The sequence below is a fragment of the Lathyrus oleraceus genome, chromosome 2 (assembly GCF_024323335.1).
Source record: "Lathyrus oleraceus cultivar Zhongwan6 chromosome 2, CAAS_Psat_ZW6_1.0, whole genome shotgun sequence".
In the NCBI taxonomy this organism is placed as follows: domain Eukaryota; kingdom Viridiplantae; phylum Streptophyta; class Magnoliopsida; order Fabales; family Fabaceae; genus Lathyrus; species Lathyrus oleraceus.
Window position 1 is genome coordinate 239,198,122 of NC_066580.1, and position 26,479 is coordinate 239,224,600.

The window sequence follows — 26,479 nt, forward strand, 5'->3', positions numbered from 1 at the left end:
AAAACGACTCTGGATCCATTCAGCATCAGTCAACTTGGCTTCCATGAAGACTCTCATTGATGGGATATCCACCTCTACTGGGAGAACAACCTCCATGCCGTAAACAAGAGAGAAAGGGGTTGCCCCTGTTGAAGTGCGGACAGATGTACGATATCCATGCAAAGCAAATGGCAACATCTCGTGCCAGTCTTTGTACGTGACTGTCATCTTCTGGATAATCTTCTTGATATTCTTATTACCAGCTTCAACAGCCCCATTCATCTTGGGTCTGTAAGGAGAGGAATTATGGTGTGCAATCTTGAACTCAGTGCACAGCTCTTCCAACATTTTGTTGTTCAAGTTAGATCCATTATCAGTAATGATCTTATCAGGCACACCATAACGGCATATCAGCTGATTCTTGACAAACTTCACGACCACCTGCCTGGTCACATTAGCATACGACGCAACTTCAACCCATTTGGTGAAGTAGTCAATTGCTACGAGAATAAACCTGTGTCCGTTGGACGCTTTCGGTTCAATCATGCCGATCATGTCGATTCCCCACATAGAGAAAGGCCATGGTGTTGAAATCATATTCAGAAGTGTCGGAGGAATATGAATCTTGTCCGCATAAATCTGACACTTGTGGCATTTCTTCACATATTTGCAGCAGTCAGACTCCATTGTCAGCCAATAGTGGCTTGCTCTTAACATCTTTCTAGCCATGGCATGTCCATTGGAATGAGTACCAAATGAACCCTCATGGACCTCAGTCATCAACAGGCCTGCTTCGTGTCTATCCACGCATCTGAGCAGAACCATGTCAAAATTCCTCTTATACAACACTTCTCCACTGAGGTAGAAACTGCCTGACAACCTTCTCAAAGTTTTCCTATCTTTCACAGATGCCCCAGGCGGGTAAACCTGGTTCTGAAGGAAATTCTTGATATCATAATACCAAGGCTTGTCCTCTTGTACTTCTTCAACTGCAAACACGTGAGCTGGTCTATCCAAGCGCATCACGGTGATATTGGGAACTTCATTCCAATATTTGACCATAATCATTGAAGCAAGCGTAGCAAGAGCATCTGTCATCCGATTATCCTCTCGAGGAATATGATGAAAGTCAACTTCTATAAAGAATGTTGAAATCCTCCTCGCATAATCTCTGTACGGAATGAGACTGGGTTGATTCGTTTCCCATTCACCCTTGATCTGATTGACAACGAGGGCCGAATCACCGTACACATCGAGGTGCTTGATCCTCAGATCGATGCATTCTTCCAATCCCATAATACAGGCTTCGTACTTCGCCATATTATTCGTGCATTTGAAAGTTAGACTTGCTGTAAAAGGAATATGTGTGCCCTGAGGAGTAATGATTACTGCCCCAATTCCATTTCCATACTGATTTACAGCGCCATCAAACACCATCGTCCATCTGGAACCAGGTTCTGGACCTTCATCAAGTGTAGGCTCATCACAATCTTTCATTTTCAAATACAGAATCTCCTCGTCTGGGAAGTCGTACTACACTGATTGATGATCTTCAATCGGCTGATACGCCAAGTAGTCAGCCAAGATACTACCCTTGATAGCTTTCTGAGCTCGATACTCGATATCATACTCAGACAACAACATCTGCCAACGGGCAATTCTCCCAGTTAAGGCAGGCTTCTCGAAGATATACTTGATCGGATCCATTTTGGATATTAACCAAGTTGTATGATTTATCGTGTACTAGCGTAAACGCTTAGCGAACCAAGCCAAAGCACATCATGTCTTCTCAAGCATTGAGTATCGAGACTCACAATCAGTGAACTTCTTACTCAGGTAGTAGATAGCAGATTCTTTCTTCACTGATTCGTCTTGCTGACCGAGTACACAACCCATCGAGTCTTCAAGAACTGTCAAATACATGATCAGAGGTCTTCCTTCTACAGGCGGAGACAAGATCGGAGGTTCAGACAGATACTCTTTGATACTGTCGAAAGCTTTCTGGCAATCCTCGGTCCAATCATGAGACTGATCTTTCCGGAGGAGCTTGAATATCGGCGCACATGTGGCAGTCATGTGGGATATAAATCTAGAAATATAGTTCAAGCGGCCAAGAAAACCTCGGACTTGCTTCTCAGTTTTGGGCGCAGGCATCTCTTGTATTCCTTTGACCTTTGCAGGATCAACCTCAATACCTCTCTCGCTGACTATAAAGCCCAATAACTTGCCAGAACGGACTCCAAATGTACACTTGTTCGGATTCAGACGAAGCTTGTACTTCCTCAAACGCTGAAAAAGCTTCAACAAATGCTCAACATGTTCAACTTCCGTTCGTGACTTAGCAATCATGTCTTCGACATAGACCTCTATCTCCTTGTGCATCATATCATGAAACAAGGTAGTCATAGCTCGTTGATACGTGGCTCCGGCGTTCTTCAAACCGAAGGGCATCACTCGATAACATAATGTTCCCCAAGGTGTGATGAATGTTGTCTTCTCCATATCCTCAGGTGCCATCTTGATTGATTATATCCGGAAAATCCGTCCATAAATGAGAAGACTTTGAATTTAGCTGTATTGTCTACAAACATATCAATGTGTGGTAGAGGGAAATCATCTTTCGGACTAGCTTTATTCAAATCACGGTAATCCACACACATCCGGACTTTTCCGTCTTTCTTAGGCACAGGCATAATATTGGCCACCCATTGAGGATATGTAGAAGTCACCAGAAACCCCGCATCAATTTGCTTCTGAACTTCCTCTTTGATCTTCACTGCCATATCTGAATGAGTTCTTCTGAACTTCTGCTTCACAGGCACGCACTCAGGCTTCAAAGGAAGGAAATGTTGCACAATATATGTATCTAGACCTGGCATGTCTTCGTACGACCAAGCAAAGATATCGGAATATTCTCGTAGCAAACTGATCAACCCCTTCTTGACAGACTCTTCAAGGAGTGCCCCAATCTTCACTATTCGAACACAATCTTCAGACCCCAAGTTGACTGTTTCCAGATTCTCAAGATGCGGCTGAATGATCTTCTCTTCGTGCTCAAGAAGACGGGTAATCTCATCGGGAATCTCTTCAACATCATCTTCCTCCACCTCAAATACAGGGAATTCAAAATTCGGAGATGGCGTTGGATCATTATGTTCAATGGGTTTTAGAATCAACCTGCATAATGATTTTGGATAATAAAAAGTTTAGAATTTAAACAAGAAAATCATTATGCAGATGAAAAGGTTGCTTTTATTCTTGTTTTTAGGGTTTTTTGTGATCACCAATTTCATGCAAAAAGCAAAAAGTGAAAACAATTAGAAAAACAAATGTTTAACATGAATTTATGGAATGAAATATCATTGTATATATGTTGCCAACAATGTCATCACTTCTCCTTTTGACGTGGGAGAAGGGTTTTTAAACAAAGTGAAGCTTTACTTTGATCTATGAATGACTGTAGGAACATCCACAGCGACCCAATTGTGGCAGATCTCGCCAGGGATGACAAAGTTGTCAGAGTCCTCTACATCCTCTTCCGGAATAGCAGCAGCTTCGTCAGCTTTACCGGCGTGGATGAAACCTCCACTCTTGAACAATCCTTTGTCGTTGAAGACCCCAGAAGAATAGCCAATGCCAGCCCGGGATTGGTTATCTTCAAGCTCGATCATTTTTCCTAGACCAACAACTGCACCACATTCGATGGCCAGTTTCGCATCTCGATAGGAAGCAAATGAAGGAGACCTCTTCTCAATCGGCTCGGCTATAGATAAATCTTGGAAAGGCGTTCCAACTTCATCCTAAACATCAATGTATGAGAAAGAAGACAAGTGGCTAACCAGGAGAGCCTTTTCTCCCCCTACCACAACCAGTTTCTTGTTCTTAACAAATTTCAGCTTCTGGTGTAGGGTGGATGTCACGATGCTAGCCTCGTGAATCCATGTCTACCAAGGAGACAGCTATAAGATGGGTGAATATCCATAACCTGAAAGGTGATCTGGAAATCACTTGGTCCAATCTTGATTGGGAGATCAACTTCCCCAGTCACAGTCTTACGCGACCCATCAAAAGCTTTCATAACAACACCATTCTGCCTCATGGGAGGCCCTTGATATGACAATCTAGAGAGAGTGGATTTCAGCAATACATTCAAAGGTGACCCAGTGTCCACCAGCACGTTGGACATGGCGTCGTTCTTGCAATTCATCGAAATGCGTAAAGCCATGTTGTGGTCTCTTCCCTCCTCAGGGAGATCAGAGTCACAAAAACTCAAAGTGTTGCAAGCAGTAATGTTTGCAACAATACTGTCAAACTGTTCAATAGTGACGTCATGATCAACATAAGCCAAGTCTAACACTTTCTGCAGAGCCTCCCTATGCGGTTCTGAATTCAGAAGCAACGATAACACGGAGATTTCGGACCGCGTTTGTAGAAGCTGGTCTACAACGTTGTACTCACTCTTCTTAATGAGCCTCAGCATCTCATCACAGTCTTCATTCACAATGCCACTAGGGCCAACAGAAGAAGTAGGAGTCTTTTGTACAAAGGAGGGTTTAGCAACAGGTGTCGGGTTCGGAGAATTAACCGCATTCCCAACCGGATGCTCAACAGAATCAGCCCTAGCCTGAGGCTTCGGAGGTGCTGAAAATACGCGACCGCTACGGGTCAACCCGCTCACATCAGCAATGTTCACAACGGAGGTGGACGACAGAGTCACCTCTTTCCCATCTTCAACAGCAACGACATTGTATCGGAATGGGATTGCTTTATCAGATGAATAAGGCACAAGACCGGAAAGTTTGATAATCAGGGAAGGAGAAACCTTCTGCTTGCTACCATCATATCAAATGATAACAGGCTCAGGGATCCTGAACACCGGAGAAATCACATTAACCTCTGGCTCATCTTCATCAACATTCCTGTTTTGAAGAATCTCAATGGTCCCATCGTCCAGTAATTCTCGCAGATCTTTCCGCACTAAGCGACAACCCAACCTGTTAACAAAACAAATTCGACACTTATCATGATCATGCTCCAAATGACTGTATTGACACAGCAGACGGTGCAACTCAACCAATGACTGTCGAATATGGCTAACATATTTGACCTTGTATTTACCAGGGCAACCCTGGACCATGTTAACAGACTTCCCATGCTCGGGCAATGGGTTCTTCTTAACATTGGGACCAACGTCCTCAAAGCACAAAATTCCGCACCTCATAAGGTCTTGAACCTTATTCTTCAACGGAAAGCAGTTGTCCACATTATGGCCGGGAGCACCCGAATGATAAACACAATATTGATAAGGCTTGTACCACCACTACGGGTTAGTAGGTACAACCGGTGGATCCCTTGGAGTAATCAATTTCCGCTCTATCAAAGAGGGATACAGCTCTGCGTATGACATCAGAATCGGATCGAAAGTGATCTTCTTCCTCTAATAACTCGTACTCTCTTGATTACTGTTGTTGCGAGGCTGGTAAGCCTGTTGCTAAGGGTGATGTTGTTGTTGATGATATTGTTGAGATGGTTGCTGATTATTGTGTTGCTGATACTGTGAATTATCCCTGAAAACAGGTGCTATATGAGCCACCTGATGCTGATTACCGACTGGACGTGCGGTCTTCCTCCTGGCAGAGGGTCTTCTTGGTTTGATATGGGATTGCACAGCATGTGCCTCTCCATCTTTCTTCTTCGCAAACGCCCCATATCGCTTGCTAGAAGAGCCTTCATCCTTGGTCAAACGTCCTACACGGACTCCCTCCTCTAGACGCATCCCCATGTTCACCATCTCGGTGAAATCAGAAGGAGCGCTAACAATCATCTGCTCGTAATAAAACAAACTCAAGGTCTTCAGAAAGATCTTGGTCATTTCCTTCTCTTCCAGCGGAGGAGTAATCTGAGCTGCCAGCTCTCGCCACCTATGGGCGTACTCTTTAAATGTCTCTTTGTCCTTCTGGGACATGGCTCTGAGCTGATCACGATCGGGAGCCATATCCACGTTGTATTTGTATTGCTTGACGAAAGCTTCGCCAAGGTCATTGAAGGAACGGATGTTTGCACTGTCCAAACTCATATACCATCGCAGTGCAGCACCGGACAGACTGTCCTGGAAATAATGAATAAGCAGCTGATCATTATTCGTTTGAGTAGACATTTTCCTGGCATACATGACCAGGTGGCTGAGCGGGCAGGTGTTCCCCTTGTACTTCTCAAAGTCTGGGACCTTGAATTTCACAGGTATTTTCAACCGGGAACTAAGCAGAGCTCGGCTGCAGACTTGCCGAACAAATCTTTTCCTTGAAGGATCTTCAATTCCTTGCGGAGTTCAAGAAATTGATCATTCATCGCATCCATCTTCTCATGAAAGTCTGGGCCCTCAGACGGCTCAGAATGATAGATGGTGTCGTCTACCCTAGGAACGATATGCACGATAGGAGGAGGCACAACAATGACCGGGCTAGATGCCGACATAGAAGCAAATGTTGGCGCAGGAATATCAGGCATAAAACCAGGAGGCATACCCCATGGAAACCCGACTGGCATGGCTATTGGCACAAAATGGGCACTGGCAGCTGGCACAGTCGAAGAAACAACCTCGGAAATGACTGTTCTCTGGGGAGGAGTTGCAGGTGTTGGAGACGGCTGATTCTGAGCAGCTAGGAAAGACTCCATCAAAGCGCTCAGTCTGGGAACTTCCTCTTTGAGCTCGCGATTCTATTGCTCAAGATGATCCATCAATCTAAAAGAGTTGGCTCTGGTGTAGTACCGATGAGTCAGCTTGTCTTCAAAATAAATGAAGAGCACAAAGTTAGGCCACAAACAAGAAGACCGGAACAAACACCTGCTTATGCAAATGATGCATGCAATGCTCATGCATATGATTTGTTTTTATTTTCGAAGGAACTTTAGGGTATTATTTGCAAATTTTGAATACTAAGCATTTAATCGCATATGGACAATATCTCATCAAATATATTTGGGAAAGAAGTACAACATTGTCAATCATTACAAGAGAAAAGGAAAATAAACATCCTATGGATCCCTAGAAGCTCGGGATGCCGGAAGATAATCTGCACGAAGCCTCTTAATCTCTCTCTCATATGCTGCTTCCATATCCTCCTTCTCTTTGGCGAGTCTGCCATACCTCCTTTTCCAGAACATAGAAGACTGAGGAAGTAGAGAAGTCCAAGCATCGTCAGGATCATCAATGACCTGATGCTCGAGGAACTCGATCAGAGCGTCCTTCTCCTTAAGCTGTTTAAGCAACTCTTCTCTTTCACGGATCCAGGCACGTGAAAGGTCTTCATCTCTCAACTCCTATACGCCTTGGTTAGGGAGGGTTGAAGGCCCAGCCACAACCAAAGGTGTAGGTCTCGGATAATCATAAGGCATGAGATACTCGGATGCTCTCTTCCTCACCCAAGTAGTATACGGCTCCAAAGCTATGCAATTCTTCGGACCCAACTCACTTCTACCCTTCTTGTGAATCTTGCGCCAAGCGCGAACCATCCTTGCTTTCAAGCCTTGGGGATCTTTACCCTCCTGAAAGAACACACCTTCTAACAGAATGTTATTAGGTTTATCCTTTAGGGGGAACCCAAGCTGACGGCGTGCTATGATAGGGTTGTAGCTAATCCCACCACATGTACCAAGAAGAGGCACATTGGAGAATTCACCACAAGAATCAATAATCTGCACAGTGTCATATACTCGATCATACCAAGAGATATCGTCATTAGTGAGACACATGAGTCTCATAGACCACCGTAGACATCCCTTGTTCTCCTTGAAAGCGACCGTCTGCGGTAAGTGAGAAATAAACCACTTATACAACAGAGGCAAACAACACACAATAGCGCCACCACCTTTTGCATTCCTCATATGCAAAGAGACATAGGTATCACCCAACAGAGTCGGAACGGGATTAAGAGCAGAGAAGATCCTAATAGCGTTCACATCCACAAATTTGTCGATGTTGGGGAACAATACCAATCCATAGATGAGAAGCACAAATATGGCTTCAAAGGCATCCTCACTCATGGCTTTCCCATAAACAGTAGCTTGAGCGATGAGGAACTCAGAAGGAAGACCTTGAATTCCACCTTTGGTAGTCATATGAGCTTTAACCAAGGATTCATCTATGTGCAACAAGTCAGCTATCTCTCGAGAAGTAGGAATACTCTCCAGGCCACTGAACGACAACTGATCCAGAATTGGAATACCCACAAGATGAGCATACTCCTCAAGGGTAGGCAATAGCTGAAAATCTGGAAAAGTGAAGCAGTGATACAGAGGATCATAGAACTGCACCAAAGTACCCATCAACCCTTCGTCAATCTGAGTAGTCAGAAGAGGCAGAAGCTTCCCATAACGAGCTTTGAAACCCAAGGGATCTAATACATAGGATGTCAGATTCCTTAACTCTTTCAGATCGGGTTGTCTGAAGCTGTACTTCTTTGTATGCCTTTCTTGTCTTTCCATATCTGAATTTTTTTGCAAATAAACCCCATAAGTTCCTTGAAAATTTTCTTTTTTCTCCGATGATATGGATGCAGATGAATGCATGAATGCAACAATCACACTCAAGGATCAAGCAAAGCACACCAGACAAAGGTCATGGGATAGCTCGTATTATCCTTAATATCAATCATCCATTTTGGTGGATTATGGTTTACACCTTATCGACACCCAAGTTCCATTCATATTAACGATATACGAACGGTTCAACCATCCTTAATATCAATCATCCATTTTGGTGGATTATGGTTTACACCTTATCGACACCCAAGTTCCATTGATATTAAGGAGGTGTGAACGGATCAACCATGAATCACGGGTTTGTTGCGAGTCACGAGCATGGAGTCTCGCTTAAGAACCACCCAACGGGAGTGTACTATGGTTTAAACCTGCCAAACATGTTCTATCAGAGGTTCCCATAATCATCACCCATCTTTCAAATATTATCGGAGGAACGAATACTCGTATTCCAAAAATATTCTCAAGAGAGACTCTTATGAGTGTAGTATCGTGTAACAATCGCATCAAATCTGACATTTGAACGACCTCCGCACTACATCCTAAAAATAGGCCAAGATGGGCTTGGTAAACTAAGGTCCTTGGCTTCTAAGGCACATATTGGAAGTATAATGCCTAACCATAAATAACTTGTGTGATATTTTTAACCCAACATGACCTCCACCAAGTGAATGGACTCGCAAGTCAACTTGCTAAGGAATAACTCCACACAAGTCGACGAGACTATGCCATTCTCCTATCATAAGGTGCACTCGAGTTGGGGTATAGAACTCATCTTACAAGGATCACCAAGCAAGCAGAAATTGATATATCAAGCAAATCAATCATTACAAACAATACAGTAATCCCAAATTGCACCAAAAATATGTCATAAACAATAGACAAATATAATACAACAAAGTGTGAAAAGTAGGCAAACCCTCGAGCTCCCCAGTGAAGTCGCCACTTTTCTGTAGCGGTGTATTCATCACTTTATGATTTATTGACTAAATCAAAAGCAAAGCATACAAAGATAGAGTCGCCACCGCACTTCTATTTATCCAAAGGAATGGCTAGAAAGCGAACAAAAGCATAAGAAGTTTTACGCAAAGAAAACTAATAAAAGGTCAGAGATCTGGGTAAGGGGGTAATTATGCAAAGGGAAGGTGTTAGGCACCCAATGCATCCTAGGTACTCCTAGGGAACCCTTTTCACAACTTGTTGTAAAAAGTATTGTTTATGAAAATATTTATTGTGCAAACATTGATTGGGAGGATGAGAGAAGAATATACAATTTTATTATTTTTGTGTTTGGATGGATGAACACATTGCCTACGTACCTTTACAGGATCAAAACCTCGTAGTTCGGCTAAAAGATTTCCAAAAAAAGTGAGTGGATTGATTTTAAACAAAAGTCTTAAGGTCTTTCACTATCAACGGGAGAAAACTCAACCTGGACCAACAATCCACCATGTGAGAACAGCTTCAACACGCTAGTGAGGGGTTAACCCTATAATAAGCATGGAAGTCTTACAATTCAATCACTAAGGATGTGGTGAGATTTACATCAACCACTATGATAATTCAGATCTACGGCTAATGCATGAAAACTGATCAAGAAGTGGACAAGGGCCACAAAAAGCAATTGAGTGAGTGAAATTAACCAATTAGAGTATTCACAAAAATGGTCAAAAGTTGACATTAAGTTCAATTCAGAAGAAGTATTGTGAAAATGAAATTTGAAAATCAAAGGCATAAGGCCTAGGTTTCTAGTTTTGAAAACAGGTGAAAATGTTTGCACAAAGTTTTCTGGTTTGGGTTACAAATGCAAGTGGAGGTTGTAAGGAAATAAAAGGTGGGGATGAGGAGTAAAACTTCATTAGGAGTTCCTCTCTTGAGATCATATGTAGATGATCCAAGTAAGTACCATCCTTCGGAATAAGCAACAAAAGCAATAAGCAAGTAAGCAGGTTCAAAGGAGCAACAAAACTGGAAATGGATGGCCAATAAATGGTCTTACGTCCAACTCCGAAAACGAATGGGAAACGGAGTGCCAATAAATGGTCTTACGTCCAACTCCACAAAAGAAACAAGATAGGAAACAGATAGCCAATCAATGGTCTTACACCTGACTCCTCAAATGAAACAAAACGGGAAACAAATAGCCAATCAATGGTCTTACATCTGACTCCACAAAAGGAAACATAATAGGAAACAGATAGCCAATCAATGGTCTTACATCTGACTCCTCAAAGAAACAAACATGGGAAACAGATAGCCAATCAATGGTCTTACACCCAGCTCCCCAAAAGGAACAGGAAACAGATAGCCAATCAATGGTCTTATATCTGACTCCTCAAATAAAACAAATAACAAATGCAAAAGCAACATGAAGGATGCACAAGTAAGCAAACAATCAATCACTTATCACACGCTATACACAACCAAGAGGCTCATACAAGGCTGGGATTTAGTCAAGAGGTCATATCAACCTTGACAAACAAGCCAAATACTGGAAGGGGTGGTTAGGCTCTTAACCTCTGACATTGACCGTCAGGGTGAGCAGATGAAATGGGAGATGAGGATTAGACCTCATAGCTCTTAACCCGGGCCGGGGTGAGCTTGAATCAAAGAAGGTGTGGGAGTCCAGAATGAGGAACTCTATTCCACAATGACTGACTCTATATACAAGATTTTGGGTATTTATTCAAAATGCGTCAGCACGTAGTGGGAGCAAGATGAAAGACTCAACTGAATAGCAGGGGATGGATTGCACATCCCTTCTATCTGCCAATGCCTCTTCACTTAGGAGGTCTTAATATGTAACCATGCCTCATTTAGGTCTTTAGCATAAAATTAAACAATCAAGAACATGGCCTCATAAGGAGGGCTTCAGACAGGTGCCTACCAAAGATAGCCGGTCTTCCAGACTACATGGAGTTAAAGAGATTACCTAAGTGGTATGCCAACCACAAGCAAAGCAAAGCAACTCAAGTAATGAGTTAAAGCTACTAAAGTACCTCTTGAAGAGCAGTCGCTGAAATCAGCAGATTCAAGACCTTGCAAGTGTGTAAATCTAGTCCTGAGATGATGTAATGAAGTTTGATGTATGAATTGAAGCTTGGAGATGCTTGGATCTAGCTCAAAAGTCAGTTTCCATCTTCATGTTCTTGAGCTTCATGTGCTTAATTTCCACTCGAATTCTTCAAATTAAAGCTTGATCTGCACTAAATGAGGATCAGAGAATAAGAATATGCAATGAAATCAATGGCTTATGTGGAAGAAATTCAAGTTTCAATGGAGAGAAAAATTTGGAGGGAAGAAGAATTTGAGATCTAGAATTTGATGTTATATACAATTCTGTTATGATTTAGCATTTATACCATGTGTTAATCCTATTGAAAATGTAATTAGGCATTGGTTAATTAGAGATTAAGCAAAATAAGGTGTGTGGCCAAATATGGAAAATGTGAGGTGCATGGAGCATTTGGACGTGAACAGTAACATGTGCATGAGTAATTTCACTTAAAATCATCTCATAAGCATAATGGCAATGGAATTTAACTCATGTAATGCACCAAATTTGAATTTGTAAATTTCCCTCCAAAATGATCATGAATGAACAAATGGTCATGTGATAAAATTTCATGCAATGTCATGAATGATTTGGAAAATATAGGTCATGAGAATAAATATGCAAAAAGAGGCACTCATTTTGGAGCTCTGAGTCAACAGTTAGGGCCTTCTGAAGTTTCAAGCACACTTGGCAATCATTAGATCATATCTCCTTAACCATTCATCAGATGCTCATGATCTTGGACTTTTTGGAAATGTGAGAGAGAGATCTTCAACTTTCGTGTTGGACAAAAATTCATTTGAAGCTTCTTTGATGTTGGAAAGTCATGTTGAATTTGGTCCGAAAACTTTCCATTTTTGGAAACTTGAAATTATAGGTCACTTTCCATTTTGGGAAACTTTTGCACTGGCTTCAAATTCTTCAACATTGATGTTTGACATGATGAATAGGCCTTGTTTCAATTGACTTGTATTGGTCCTTAGATGACCTGAAAACATTCTGATGAACTTGAGCCTCAACCACTTGGGGAGTTTGCTCCAAAATGAACCTATAGCTCATATAAGCTCAAAATAATGATCACATGATCCATATCTCAATGGAACCCTCATTTCTTGCACAAAGGATTCACTTGAATTGCATTGACCTGTTGACTGCTTAAGTTGCAAGACAAATGTTAGATGACATATTTTTGTACATTTTTGGTTAGTGAAAAAAGAAAAGCAATGATACACAAATGCAAACAATGCCTGGTGATCCAAAACCACTCTCAGGAGATATCCCACCCACAGGGAAGGAAGCAAGGTGCTCAATGATCCTTGAGGCTATGCAATGCTATGATACTATGCCATGAGGGATCTTAGGGATAAAATTGGGGTCTTACAATATGCAAATGCAATGACATGTTTATCAATTTCAAAGGGTATTCTACCCCTTAATTCTAGTCTCACATTAGATAAACAGTGTAAGAAAACCCCGACTAGAATCAAGAAGAAGATATAAACCCCTAGGAATAGATAAACATGATGCATGCAATGCTTATGATTTAATTTTTATATCAGAGGAACTTTAGAGTCTTATTTGCAAAATTTGGAAATATTAAACGTTTATCACATACGGAAATATCACGTTAATTAATATTTGGAAATGTTTTTACGCCAAAGAAGTATAGTCTTGGTAACCAAATACAATACAAGAGAGAAGGAAAATGAACATCCTATGGATCCCTAGAAGCAATCATCCAAAGCCCTCGAGACCGGAAGATAAGCTACACGAAGCCTCTTCAGCTCCCTCTCACAGGCTGCCTCCATATCTGCCTTCTCTTTGGCGAGTCGATCATACTTCCTCTTCCAAAACTTCGAAGACTGAGGAAGTAGAGAAGTCAATGCGTCATCAAGATCATCAATAACCTGGTGCTCAAAGAACTCTATCAAAGCATCCTTCTCTCTGATCTGCTGAAGCAACTCCTCTCGTTCACGGATCCAAACACGCGAACGGTCTTCGTCTCTCAACTCCTCTACTCCTTGGCTAGAGAGGGTTGAAGGCCCAGCCACAACCAAAGGTGTGGGTCTTGGATACTCATAAGGCATGAGGTACTCGGAAGCTCTCCTCCTAACCCAAGAGGTATAGGGTTCCAAAGCGATACAATTCTTCGGTCCTAGCTTCTTCCTTCCTTTCTTATGGATCTTACGCCAAGCGCGGACCATCCTGCCCTTCAAGCCTTGGGGATCTTTACCCTCCTGAAAGAACACACCCTCTAACAGAATGTTATTGGGTTTATCATTTAGGGGGAACCCAAGCTGACGACGTGCCAAAATAGGGTTGTAGTTAATTCCACCGCATGTACCAAGAAGAGGTACATTAGAGAATTCACCACAAGAGTCGATAATCTGCACACCATCATATACACGGTTATACCAAAAGATATCATCATTAGTGAGAGACATAAGTCTCGTGGACCACCGTAGACATCCTTTGTTCTCCTTGAAGGCGAGCGTCTAAGGCAAGTGCGAAATAAACCACTTGTACAACAGAGGCAAACAGCACACAATGGTACCACCGCCCTTTGCATTCCTCATATGAAAGAGAAATAAGTGTCACCCAATAGAGTAGGAACGAGATTAAGAGTAGAGAAAATCCTAATGGCGTTCACATCCACAAACTTGTCGATGTTGGGGAATAACACTAGCCCATAGAAGAGAAGTACAAATATGGCCTCAAAGGCGTCCTCACTCATGGCCTTCCCAAACATAGTAGCTTGATCAATGAGGAAATCAGACGGGAGACCTTGAATTCCACCTTTGGTAGTCATATGAGCACCAATAATAGATTCATTATACGCAACAGATCAGCAATCTCTTGAGAAGAAGGAACTCTCTCCAAGCCATTGAATGGAAAATGGTCTAGGATATGTATGCCCACAAGATAGGCATACTCCTCAAGCGTGGGAAAAAGCTGGAAATCCGAAAAAGTGAAGCAACGGTACAAGGGATCATAGAACTGCACCAACACACTCATTAGACCTTCATCCAGTTGAGTAGCCAGAATAGACAGAAGCTTCCCATGACGAGCCTTGAATTCCAAGGGATCTAATACATAGGATGTCAAACTCCTTAACTCTTTCAAGTCGGGTTGTTTAAAACTGTACTTCTTTGTATTCCTTCTTTGCTTATCCATGTCTGAAAATTTGCAAATAGACCTCTTAAGTTCCTTGAAAGTTTTCTCATTGTTGATGATATGGATGTGTATGAATGCATGAATGCATGGATGCAACAATCACACTCAAGGATCAAGTAAATCACACCACACAAAGGTCATGGGATGGATCAAGTCATCCTTAATATCAATCATCCATTTTGGTGGATTATGGTTTACACCTTATCAACACCCAAGTTCCATTGATATTAAGGATACACAAGAACGGATCAACCACGAATCAAGGGTTTGTTGCGAGTCGCGAGCATGGAGTCTTGGTTAAGAACCACCCAAAGGGAGTGTACTATGGTTAAACCTGACGATCATGTTCTACAAGAGGTTCCCATAGTCATCATCCCATCTTTCGGATATTATCGGATAAGCGACTACTCGTATTCCAAAAATATTCTCAAGAGAGACTCTTATGAGTGTAGTATCGCGTAACAATCGTATCAAATCTTACACTTGAACGATCTTCGCACTACGTCCTAAAAATAGGCCAAGATGGGCGTGGTAAACTAAGGTCCTTGGCTTCTAAGGCATATATTGGAAAAAGTAATGCCTAACCACAACTACTCGTGTGGCATTATTGATCCCAACATAACCTCCACCATGTGAATGGGCTTGCAAGTCAACTTGCTAAGGAATAACTCCACACGAGTCAACAAGACTATGCCATTCTCCTATCCTAAGTGCACTCGAGTTCGGGAATAGAACTCATCTCACGAAGATCACCAAGCATACAATGAATTAATATTCAAACAATTCAATCATTACATACAATACAGTAATCCCAAATTGCACAAAAATATGTCACAAAGCAATATACCATACAATACAACAAATATGAAAAGTAGACAAAACCCACTAGGCAAATGATAGTCCCCAGCAGAGTCACCACTTTTCTGTAGCGGGGGTATTCGTTACCATTATAGATATTGACTAAATCCAAGGTAAACCATACAAGTCGAGTCGCCACCGCACTTCTATTTATCCAAAGGAATGGTTAGAAAGCGAACAAAAACCTAAAAGTTTTATCGAATCAAAAACTAGTAAAAATGTCAGAGATCTGGGTAAGGGGGTTGGTTATGCAATGGGAAAGTTTTAAGCACCCAAAACATCCTAGGTACTCCTAGGGAGCCCTTTTCATAAGTGTTGTTCTAGTCTAAAGGGTGTAGGTATATCTAAAGTACTATTTATTAAAAGGAAGGTTAAAAGAAAATGACTCGCAAGGATGTCGCATCCACTGCCTACGTATCTCATCTGAGTATAAGAATCAGAATCTTTGTAGCTTGGCTACCTATGGGTTAAAGAGAAGTGTGCTCGGTAAGAAGTCGCGTCTTATGCCTACGTATCTCATCTGGAATGAGAATCAGAGCAAAACATAGTTCGGCTAACTAGGGGTTAAGGATTTCCATCTGAACATGGACTTACAAAAGAGGACACCAGCTGTGTCAAAGGAGGGTGGACAGTGTGTTCAACGTCCTAGCAGTAGGTGTCGTAGCTCGCTGAATCGAGTCTTAGGCAGTTACCTCTTTGCAATAGAACGGACTGACATGCCACAAGATCGGAGACGCACGGAAGGTCTAAAAGTGGGGAGGCTCTGCTCTAGAGTTGTCATGCAATATGGACCTATGTGTTAGGATTTACAAAGGGGAACATCTACCTAATGTTAGCATGCAAAGAATAGGGGAATTCTACCTATGTTATCATACAAAGGGTTCTACCTAATGGGTGCTACCTAAACGGAACAAGAGTCGACGGATGGAGCGCGAAGAGGAGTTACGGATAAGAGTAGATGGCGATGCCGGAGGCAATCGACTTACAGGTAGATGGCGATGCCTGAGGCAATCGACTTACAGGTAGATGGCGATGCCTGAGGCAATCGACTTACAAGAGGATGGATGAATGCGTGTTGGTTCTGTTAAGTTTTGAAAATGATTACTCGACGTTGGATCGAGCTTTTGATCTTATTTTGAAATGGTTATCAGATGTTCGTTTTAATTCTTGTATTAACAGGTGACTAAAGAAATAAAGTAATAAACATTATACACTTTATGGGAGAGGGGTACATTAGTTATGAATGAAGATTGTTCATGGCAAACAAACAATAAGAATATATGCCTCATACATCATACAAGTAGGCAACAATTATCAATCAGATCGGATAAATAAACAATATATAATCAAACCAAAGAATCAAATAATGGAGCATTTAAACAATGCATGGGAGTATAACATGTTAAATAATCAAGCAATAGAAGGCATGAATGAGAGAAACAAGTATAAAAGATAACAGATGAATCAAACATATGAAAATATACACACGAAGGGTCCACTGAATAATTTAATCAGGAAATAAGGTAAGGACCAAATAAAATCAAGGTAAAAGGCCTCTAATACATGGAATATGAGATGAGCAAGGGAGGATCAGAAGATCTCTTCAATTGCCATAAGCAATCCCTAAGTCAAACATCGATCATAAAGAAGTCAACTGAAAATTCAAGTCGACTTAAAAAATAACAAATAAATAGAAAAAGTAATCAAGAAAATTATGAAAAATTAAACTAAATGAGGTGGGGTCAGGACATCACCATCCCCCAAAAAGATTTTAAAAATAATTAAAATTGGTACGTGAATTAATTAAAGTAAAACAGAAGTCAAATTAAAAGTCAACCAACCAAACTAGGTCAAAAATAAATCCAAAATAAATTGAAAATGTGAAATAAAATTCCAACAAAAGGTCAAGTTGACCATGGGACAATGGTCAACCTTCAATCCAAAAATCAAATGCTAACAATAATTTTAAGTCATAAAAATAAAATCAATAAAAAAAAGTGTGTTAAAATGAACCATTTAGAATAAATAATTAAAATAAAACATTAATATTAAAAAAATACGAAAATAAAAATTATTTAAAATTAAATAAAACATTAAGAAAAGTGAAAAATATTTTTGGGTAATTTTATGGACGAAGATAATATTTTAAATAAGAAAAAGAAATATGAAAATGGAAGGATTAATGGTGATGAACATGGTAAGCAAGCGTAGATATATCAAAACATGGTCATGGAAGAGATGATTACCTAAAGGAAAATAGAAGTGGAATGGAATCTGATATGTCATGAAGCTTTGCCTCCTTGCCACGAAATTCCAATGGTCCTTTAGGGTTAGGGTTTCAGCTTCTTAAATATGGTGGATTAGGTGTTCTCATGGACTTTTTAATAAGTGATTTATCCATAAGAATAAAAGTGTGAAGTGAGGTGTAAAATATTGTTATTTTGGGCCAAACTTAAGTGAAATGATGTCCAATGCATGGCCAAAAGAGGTAAAAAAATGTGACTGGTTTGTGCAGCATGCTTAGAAAATCTGATTGGGCCAGCCAGACCCTAAATCTGCCTAGAAAATCAAGTCATAATGCCCACTTTAAATGAATGTATCTCTCAAACCATGGATCCAAATGATATGATTCCAAAAGGATGTGAAAGAGGACATGGAAAGCTAAAATTGTTGTGAAGAAAGTATTTTCAAATAATGCCTTGAAGTGCAAGAAAACTGGCCAAGAAATCTTGACAAATTTTGAAGATTTTGGACTTAGAAATTTTTCAAAGTGTCCAAAAAAAATGTCTCACTTTGACTAACCATAACTTTCTCAATTCTAATCGAAATGGAGCTTTTATCTTGATGCAAAATGGGCTTAAAGTGAGTGCAACCATCATGAAAACTTGCCCTAAATGGAAAGTCAACCATTTCCAAATTAAGTAACTTTTCCAATTCCTGATTAAATGATGAACCCATGATCCAACATTGATCAAATTTCACATGTAGGATCCCCTAGGCATGGATTTTGAGATTCCACTCTCAAAATGTCAGGAGTTCTCTTTTCTGGCCCCACAGTTGACTTTTCCCAAACTGTCTGATTCCCGATTCCATTGATCAATTGAAGCACTTCTAGCTCAAATAAATAGATGATTTTTTGTATGTAGAAACTTGTGGACATATGGAGGGCCATGGAAAAGAGTTTCACCCAAAGAATCAGAAATAAACTGATTTTATACCAAACCCTAGTTTTAGGGCAAAATGATCAAGAACTGATTGCACTGATTGCCGATGGATCTTTTTGAGATAATTGTGAATCTTCCTAGGCCAAGATGCCTCTCTAATCATGACATGGATGAGCTCCTCTACTTCCAACCAAACATTTCCTATTGTAGGTAGCCATGAAACCCTAATTTCTGATTAAATCCAGATGAACACTCTGATAGCTTTGAATCCTTCACTGATGAACTGAGGACCATAATAAGATACTTGGACCCCCCCTGAGACCCTTGAGACTTGTATACTTAGAAAATGAAGTCCAATTCTCAATCTTTCTTTGTGTGGGCTCCTTATGCTAATGAGTGATCGATCAAAACCCGATCTCCATGTCACTAATGCAGTATGCAATGAGTATGACCTAATATGATGCTAATTAAGTGTAAAACATAATCCCATGCTTCCAGGAAAAATGAAGGGTAAATTTTGGGGTATTACACATGGGCTTGTACACGCCCATGCAAGCATACACTCTATTTGCCAAATTTGGAAACATTTTGAAAGGTGCAAATAACACTTGGAATTGCTATAAATAAGAGGCATTGGCATCAGATTTGAGGACTCTTGTGCGCCAGCTTTGCCTCCCACACTTGAAACCCTCATATTCGAAAGGAAAACCTGATAATTTTCACTTATAAATTGAGTTTGAATCTCACTCTTTGGAGATTCAAAAACTCCAGGATCCAAAGCCTTGTACCAATCCTAAGCCACTTCTGCAAGCTTCCTAAGCAAGATCAAACATGAATTGAAGCAAGAGAGATCAAGTTCTGCACAACATTGATTATATTTTTCCAGATTTTTCTTCTCTTCGATTCTCTCTCAATTCTAATCAATTCTCTTGGATCCTTGGTTGTCTGAAGTCCTACCAATGTAGGCAAAAAGATTGAGTTGCTTTGAGGTCAAATCAAAGCAACTCAATTCATGTACCTCAAATTTCAACTCCATGTATCTCTCAATATACTTGGAGTTAGTTTGAATTAAGGTCAGATTCGTGCTCAGTGCCATTTTTTCTTTGAGATCATGTCCTTCTTTTTCATTTTTGTGATGGTGATGAGAGAACCAGCCCAGCCAAGGTCATCAGAGAAGATGACCGGTGGTTTGCTCCGGCGGTGTGCTGGACAGGTTCTGAGCCACATGATCAAGCCTTTGCGTTTTAATCTTGAGCGTTCCTTTTGATTACCGACTGTGTGGCACACTGACTAGTGTGCACCATGGAACGCATGTTTTCATCCACTTGATCTACCAATTAATGAGGGAAATCAAATGGTCCACGTTTTTTCTGATTAATTGATTTTCATTTTATTTGTTTTATTTTCATTAATTCATATTAAATTTAATATTGATCCAAAAAATATGAGAGTTTCACCAAAAAAATTTAAATAAAATCCTCTTTCATTTTCTGAATTAAAATTATTTTTTGGATCATTATTAATATTTTTCATGATTTAATTGATTTTTTTTAAAAAAAATTAATTGTTTAAAAATACTTTTAAGTTTCTTAAAATTCTGAAATTTTTTCTCCAAGGTCCTTTGACCTTGTTTGACCTATGATAAATCTCATGGCCATTTCTTTGGTGTTTAGATGAGGTTTTAGGAAATTGACCAAACATAATTTAATTTAATGCATATTTTTATTTTTTTTAATTGATTAAATGCCAAATAAATTGTGTAAAGCTATTTTAGTTGACTTTTTGGGTTTGACTTGTGTTGTTGGGCCTTGGTCAAGGTTGATTTGACTTTGCTAGGTTAATCTCATTGGATTTAGGGGATTGATGGAATGTATATTCCATCTCCCAAAATGAATTAATGATCTTAATTTGGTAAAAGTCCTCCTTTGACTGTTTTGTGTTGAATCCACCCCCCCCCTCTTCATGTCATTTCCTTTCTTTATTCATTGATGTCATGGATCTATGATATCTCTGGATCCTAAAACTTGTTGATTGTAAAATCAACATGAGTATGGATGAGATTAGGTTCACACTTTTACATATTCTTTTTGTGTGTGGTATGTTTCATGAGTATAGTCCATTATGTTATGTCTCTAACATGCATTAACACCAAAATTCTATTGCTCAGTCTCAAATAGTTATGACTTCTACATAAGTCCAATTACGATTGCTTAACATAACACTAAATTTTGACACAAAAAAGGAATAATATTCTAGTTAGTGAGATTGTAAGTCTCCCCTCTTTCATGGTATTGTGTGGAAACCTGGCCTTTTTTCCTTCCCTTGGAAGATGTCTTGGTTCAAGGATTCATGCTTGTGATAAGTGGGTTGAGTGTTCTCCAAATAATGACTTAAACAAAAACAAAGCAAAAGCAATACTAACTTCTAATCGACTAATAACTAACATTTAATTTCAAGTCATTTACTTTTAATTCACTTTAATTTTAAGCTTATTTATTTTCCATTATTCATATCATTCAAATTGTTTATTTTAATATCATTTTCATTTTGTCTATTTTGACCATATTTTGTGATATATTGTGTTTGTACATACCTGTTTGTTTGTGTGGTCTTTAGACCTTAATGTACTTAATAAGAAAGAAAACCCTAAAAAACATCTTGTGTGGAATGTTGGTTTGATCTGAGACTATTGGACTTAGAATTTAGGCAACACTCCCTATGCAAAGGACTTGGGCAATGCAAAATTTCAGGAAACCAAGTGCTTGTGAAGTGAACACTCATCTGATACAATATTGAAGATTCATTTGAGTTCATCTGCAACATGATCATTGTGAAGGTGTTATTTTGAACCTGTGACTTATGCCATCTTTTGAAGCCATCTGATACATGGGAAATTTTTGAAGAAAATCATGGAGTTGCGAAGCTTGAATGTGGCTATCTTTGTTTGATGCCTTGCTCTTCAACTTGCTATTTGTGTATTGTTTGTTGCTTGATTCTAAAGTCCAAGGGAAATTTGGGTTTCTATATGACATTCTTGTCTATTTGATTACAGCTCATTGATCAAATATTTTCAACTCTCAACTTTTAGATTTATGCTTAGGATTAGTCTCTTCATCTCCTCCCCACTTCTTTAATTCCAAAATCTCTCCGTTTTTTTTAAATCTTCTTTGCTTGTGCTTGTTTTCAAAACTTAGACCATATTGCAAATTAGAAACTTTGGGCTTATGCCATTGAATTTTCAAACTTCTTTTCTTAAATAAACTTGTAAATAAACTTAACTATACTTGACTTAAAATTTCCAAAAGACAAAAAGAATTAACACTTATTATAACCATTTTAGGCCGTTGGTTCCTTTGTTCAACTTAAAATTTTGTTAAAAGCAATGCACTCACTTTGAAATTGATACCACGAACCACGAGGTTTTGATCCCTCATATTTATGTTGGTACGTAGGCGCAAGTCTGAAGGTCTTGTCAAACACAAAAATATAATTAATGAATTCTTTTCTCACCCCACACTCTATTTTATTGCAAACATCATTTTGTACAAAAACACATATGCACACAAGAAAGGGCTCCCTAGGAGTACCTAGGACACTTTAGGTGCTAACACCTTCCCTCTGTGTAACTAACCCCCTTACATGTAATCTTTATCATTTTATTAGTTTTGATTTGAAAGCTTCTTATATTTTGGGTTTTGTTCGTACTTTTTCCTTTTTCCTTGGAAACAATAAAAGCGCGGTGGCGACTCTGGTTTTATTGACATCTAGCTTATCCATAGCTTGATGATCATGAATTTACCGCTACACATGGGGAACCACATCTCATTGTTGGGGACATGTAGGGACATCCCAAGGTAAAGGGAAGCCCTCAATTGCAAGATTTGAAAATGGATCATAACAAAGATATGTATTCAATGCATAACAGTGACATAAGTGTTCATGCTGATGATAGGAAATACCGTCTGTTGGAAGAAAGGTTGAAGGCCGTAGGAGGACAAGGTGTTTTAGGGATGGACGTTACTGACCTGGGACTGGTTCCAGGGGTAAGGGTTCCACCTAAGTTCAAAGTTCCTGTCTTCGACAAATATACTGATACAACTCGCCCAAAGACACATGTCAGAGCTTATTATTGCGAGATGTCTGCTTATTCTGAAGATGAGAGGTTGTTAATGCATTTTTTCCAAGATAGCCTAGCTGGGGCATCCTTGGAATGGTATATGGATCTGGAAAGGACGTATATCAGAAACTGGAGGGACTTGGTGGAAGAATTTCTGAAACACTACCAATACAATATCGACATGGCACCAAATAGGACCCAATTACAAAGTCTAACTCAGGGACCGAATGAATCATTCAAGGAATACGCTCAGAAATGGCGTGAACTAACTGCTAAAGTTCAACCTCCATTGATGGAGAGAGAACTGGTTGACATGTTCATGGGTACCTCGCAAGGTCCTTACTACGACAGAATGATGGGTAGTACTTCTACTAGTTTTTCTGAATTAGTAATGGCTGGAGAGAGAATTTTAGTTGGTCTCAAGATGGGTAAAATACAATCAGTCACTACTGGGAGTTCTGAAGGTGGAGTTAGTAAGAAGTTGTTCAGTGGTTTCCCTAAGAAGAAGAAGGGTGAATCAAGCGCCGCTTATATTCAGAGAGGCAGAAGTAGACAACGATACCAACCATAACATCAACAACACTATCAACATCAACAACATTATCAACATCAACATCACCATCCACATCAACAACAACAGGTAAATGTCGTGGCCATTCCTGTCACCGCAACTCCTCATCTACAACAACCATAGTACCAACAGCAACAACAATAGCAACAACAACAGCAAACCGCTCCTCGTCGCAATTACAATCAACCAAGACAACCCAGGATCGAGAAAGTGTTTGAACCACTCCCAATGACTTATTCTCAAGTAGCCCAACATCTATTACAATTAAAGTTTGTTAATTTGAGGGGAACACCACCTCCTTCTAAAAGGCTCCCTGCAGGTTATAACCCTAATGCTCGTTGCGAATTTCATTATGGAGGTATAGGTCATGATGTGGAGAATTGTTGGGCCCTTAAATCTAAGGTGCTAGAGTTATTGGATTCCAAGGCCATTCAGTTCACCCTGGACAATGGGCCTAATGTTTTTCAAAATTCGATGCCATCTCATGGTGGACCTACCATTAATATGGTAGAAGAGGGTGAGAGTTTGAACTTGATCATGGATGTGAACCTGTTGTCTACTCCTTTTCTGTGTATTAAGAGTTACCTAATCCAAAGCGGAGTTTTTCCTGGGTGTCCCCCAAATTGTTGTGAGTGCCAAAATCTGCCCGAGGGGTGTGTTAGTTAGAGGATTGGGATTTAAAATTTGATCAATAGAGGTATTCTACAATGTGACAAGATCGTGAAAGATGAGAAAGTTGAAGAGAAAGAGGTGGCAGTAATTTCGATTCCATATACTCCTACAAATATTTCGGCACCTGTTAGGCATACACCTTTGACAATGACGTTTCCTAGTCATATCGCTTACTCCCGTGAGAATGATATACCTTGGCATTATGGGTCAGATGTTTATTACCATGGAGTAAAGCAATAAGGGAGGTGATCCAAAAGACAAACCAAGTGAAAACACAAGTTTGAATGTTGACAACTCTGTCGGTATAGGAAGAATGACCAGAAGTGGTAGGGTGTATTCTCCATAAAATGTCCAAGATAATGTTGACGCCTTGGCAAGGGCCAAGGGTAAACAAGTGGTGAGCGACAATTCAAGGTCCATACAAAATAATGCTCTGAATGTAGTACCTGGGGCTTCTTCGTCCCAATAAGTTGAAGAGTTATTAAGATTAATCAAGAAAAGTGACTATAAAATGGTAGATCATCTGAGCCAGACGCCGTCCAAGATTTCAATCTTGTCCTTGTTGTTATGTTCCGAAGCTCACAGGAATGCCTTGATGAAATTATTAAGGTCTGCTTTTGTGCCACAAAACATCACTGTCAACCAACGAGAAGGGATTGTGGCTAGTATTTAAGCTGATAACGACTTGGGTTTTACAGACTTTGATCTTCCTCTAGAAGGACACAATCATAATAAAGCCTTGCAAATTCATATGGAATGCAAAGGAACTACATTATCCTGTGTGTTGGTAGACACCAGATCATCCTTGAATGTGCTGCCTAAATCTGCTTTCATGAAGATTGATTATGTAGAAGTTGAACTGCACCCCAGCGACTTGATAGTCTGGGCCTTTTATGGGTCTCGAAGAGCTGTTTTTGGTGAAGTAGACCTACCTGTCAAAATTGGACCCCAAGTCTTCGGTATGACATTCTTCGTCATGTATATACATCCCACATATTGTTGTTTGCTAGGACGCACATGGATTCATGGGGTAGGTGTTGTAACATCTATATTACATTAGAAAAAGAAATTCCTAAGTGGTGGTAAGATTGTTATTGTGTGTGGCGAATAAGAGTACATGGTGAGTCATCTGACATTCTTCCGATATGTAGAAATTGAAGGGGAATTACATGAAAATCCATTTCAGGCATTCGAAATAGTCCAGATTATCAAAACCCTGTAGTTTCCATGTCTTCATTGAAGGATGTCAGAGCAGTGGTCGAGAGTGGTCACCCCGAAGGTTGGGGTCGTGTGTTGGATCTTCCTTTGAAATTTGACAAATTGAGCCTCTATTTTAGTAATTCCCAATAAGAGTAGCTCCTGAAGCTCCCCAAGCTCCAAAAGTTCTCAACCTAGTGAGGTTTACAAGTGTTGGATTTATCAATAATGATCAGGCAAGTGTTCCAGGTGAAGAACTCCGCAATTGGTTCGCAAAGGATGTCACCCAAGTCACAGTTAATCAAAAGTACTTTTCTTTTGTTTTCTTATCATGCAATAATTCCCACGCTCTGCCCAAGGCATGGTGGATCATATAGGGCCACCATGTTTCATTTACAATTTTTATCATAAAATAAAGGACATTTTTGCATTCAAAATTTTTGATCCTTGCTTTTCTATTTTACTTTTACCTTTCCTTTTAAAAATAGCAATATTGTCCTTCCTAAAAATTATACAAAACATCATTAATGCAGATCCACGTTCGCCTCGGACCCCATTGATAACGATTTTCCTATGGCTCATTATGACTTCGACAATCCAATCTACCAAGCCGAAGAAGAAGGTGATGAAGGTTGTGAACTCCCTGAAGAGTTGACAAGATTATTGGGGCAAGAGGAAAAGGTCATCCATTCGCACCAAGAAGACATTGAGGTTGTGAATCTTGGAAATGAGGACGACATAAAAAAGGTCAGAATAGGTTCTTCTTTGGAAGAAAGTGTGAAAACCAGGTTGATCAACATGCTGCGAGAGTTTATCGATGTATTCGCTTGGTCCTATCAAGACATGCCAGGTCTGGACGCTGATATTGTGGTGCATAAGATACCTTTGAAAGAAGAATATCGACCAGTTAAACAGAAGCTTCAAAGAACACGTCCCGATATGTCTAAAAAGATCAAAGATGAAGTGCAAAAGCAATTTGATGCAGGTTTTCTGGCAGTTACTTCTTATCCTTCGTGGGTAGCTAACATCATTCCAGTACCTAAAAAAGACGGTAAAGTATGAATGTGTGTTGATTATCGTGATTTAAACAGAGCAAGTCCCAAGGATGATTTTCCTCTCCCTCACATTGATGTATTGGTCGACAACATTGCACA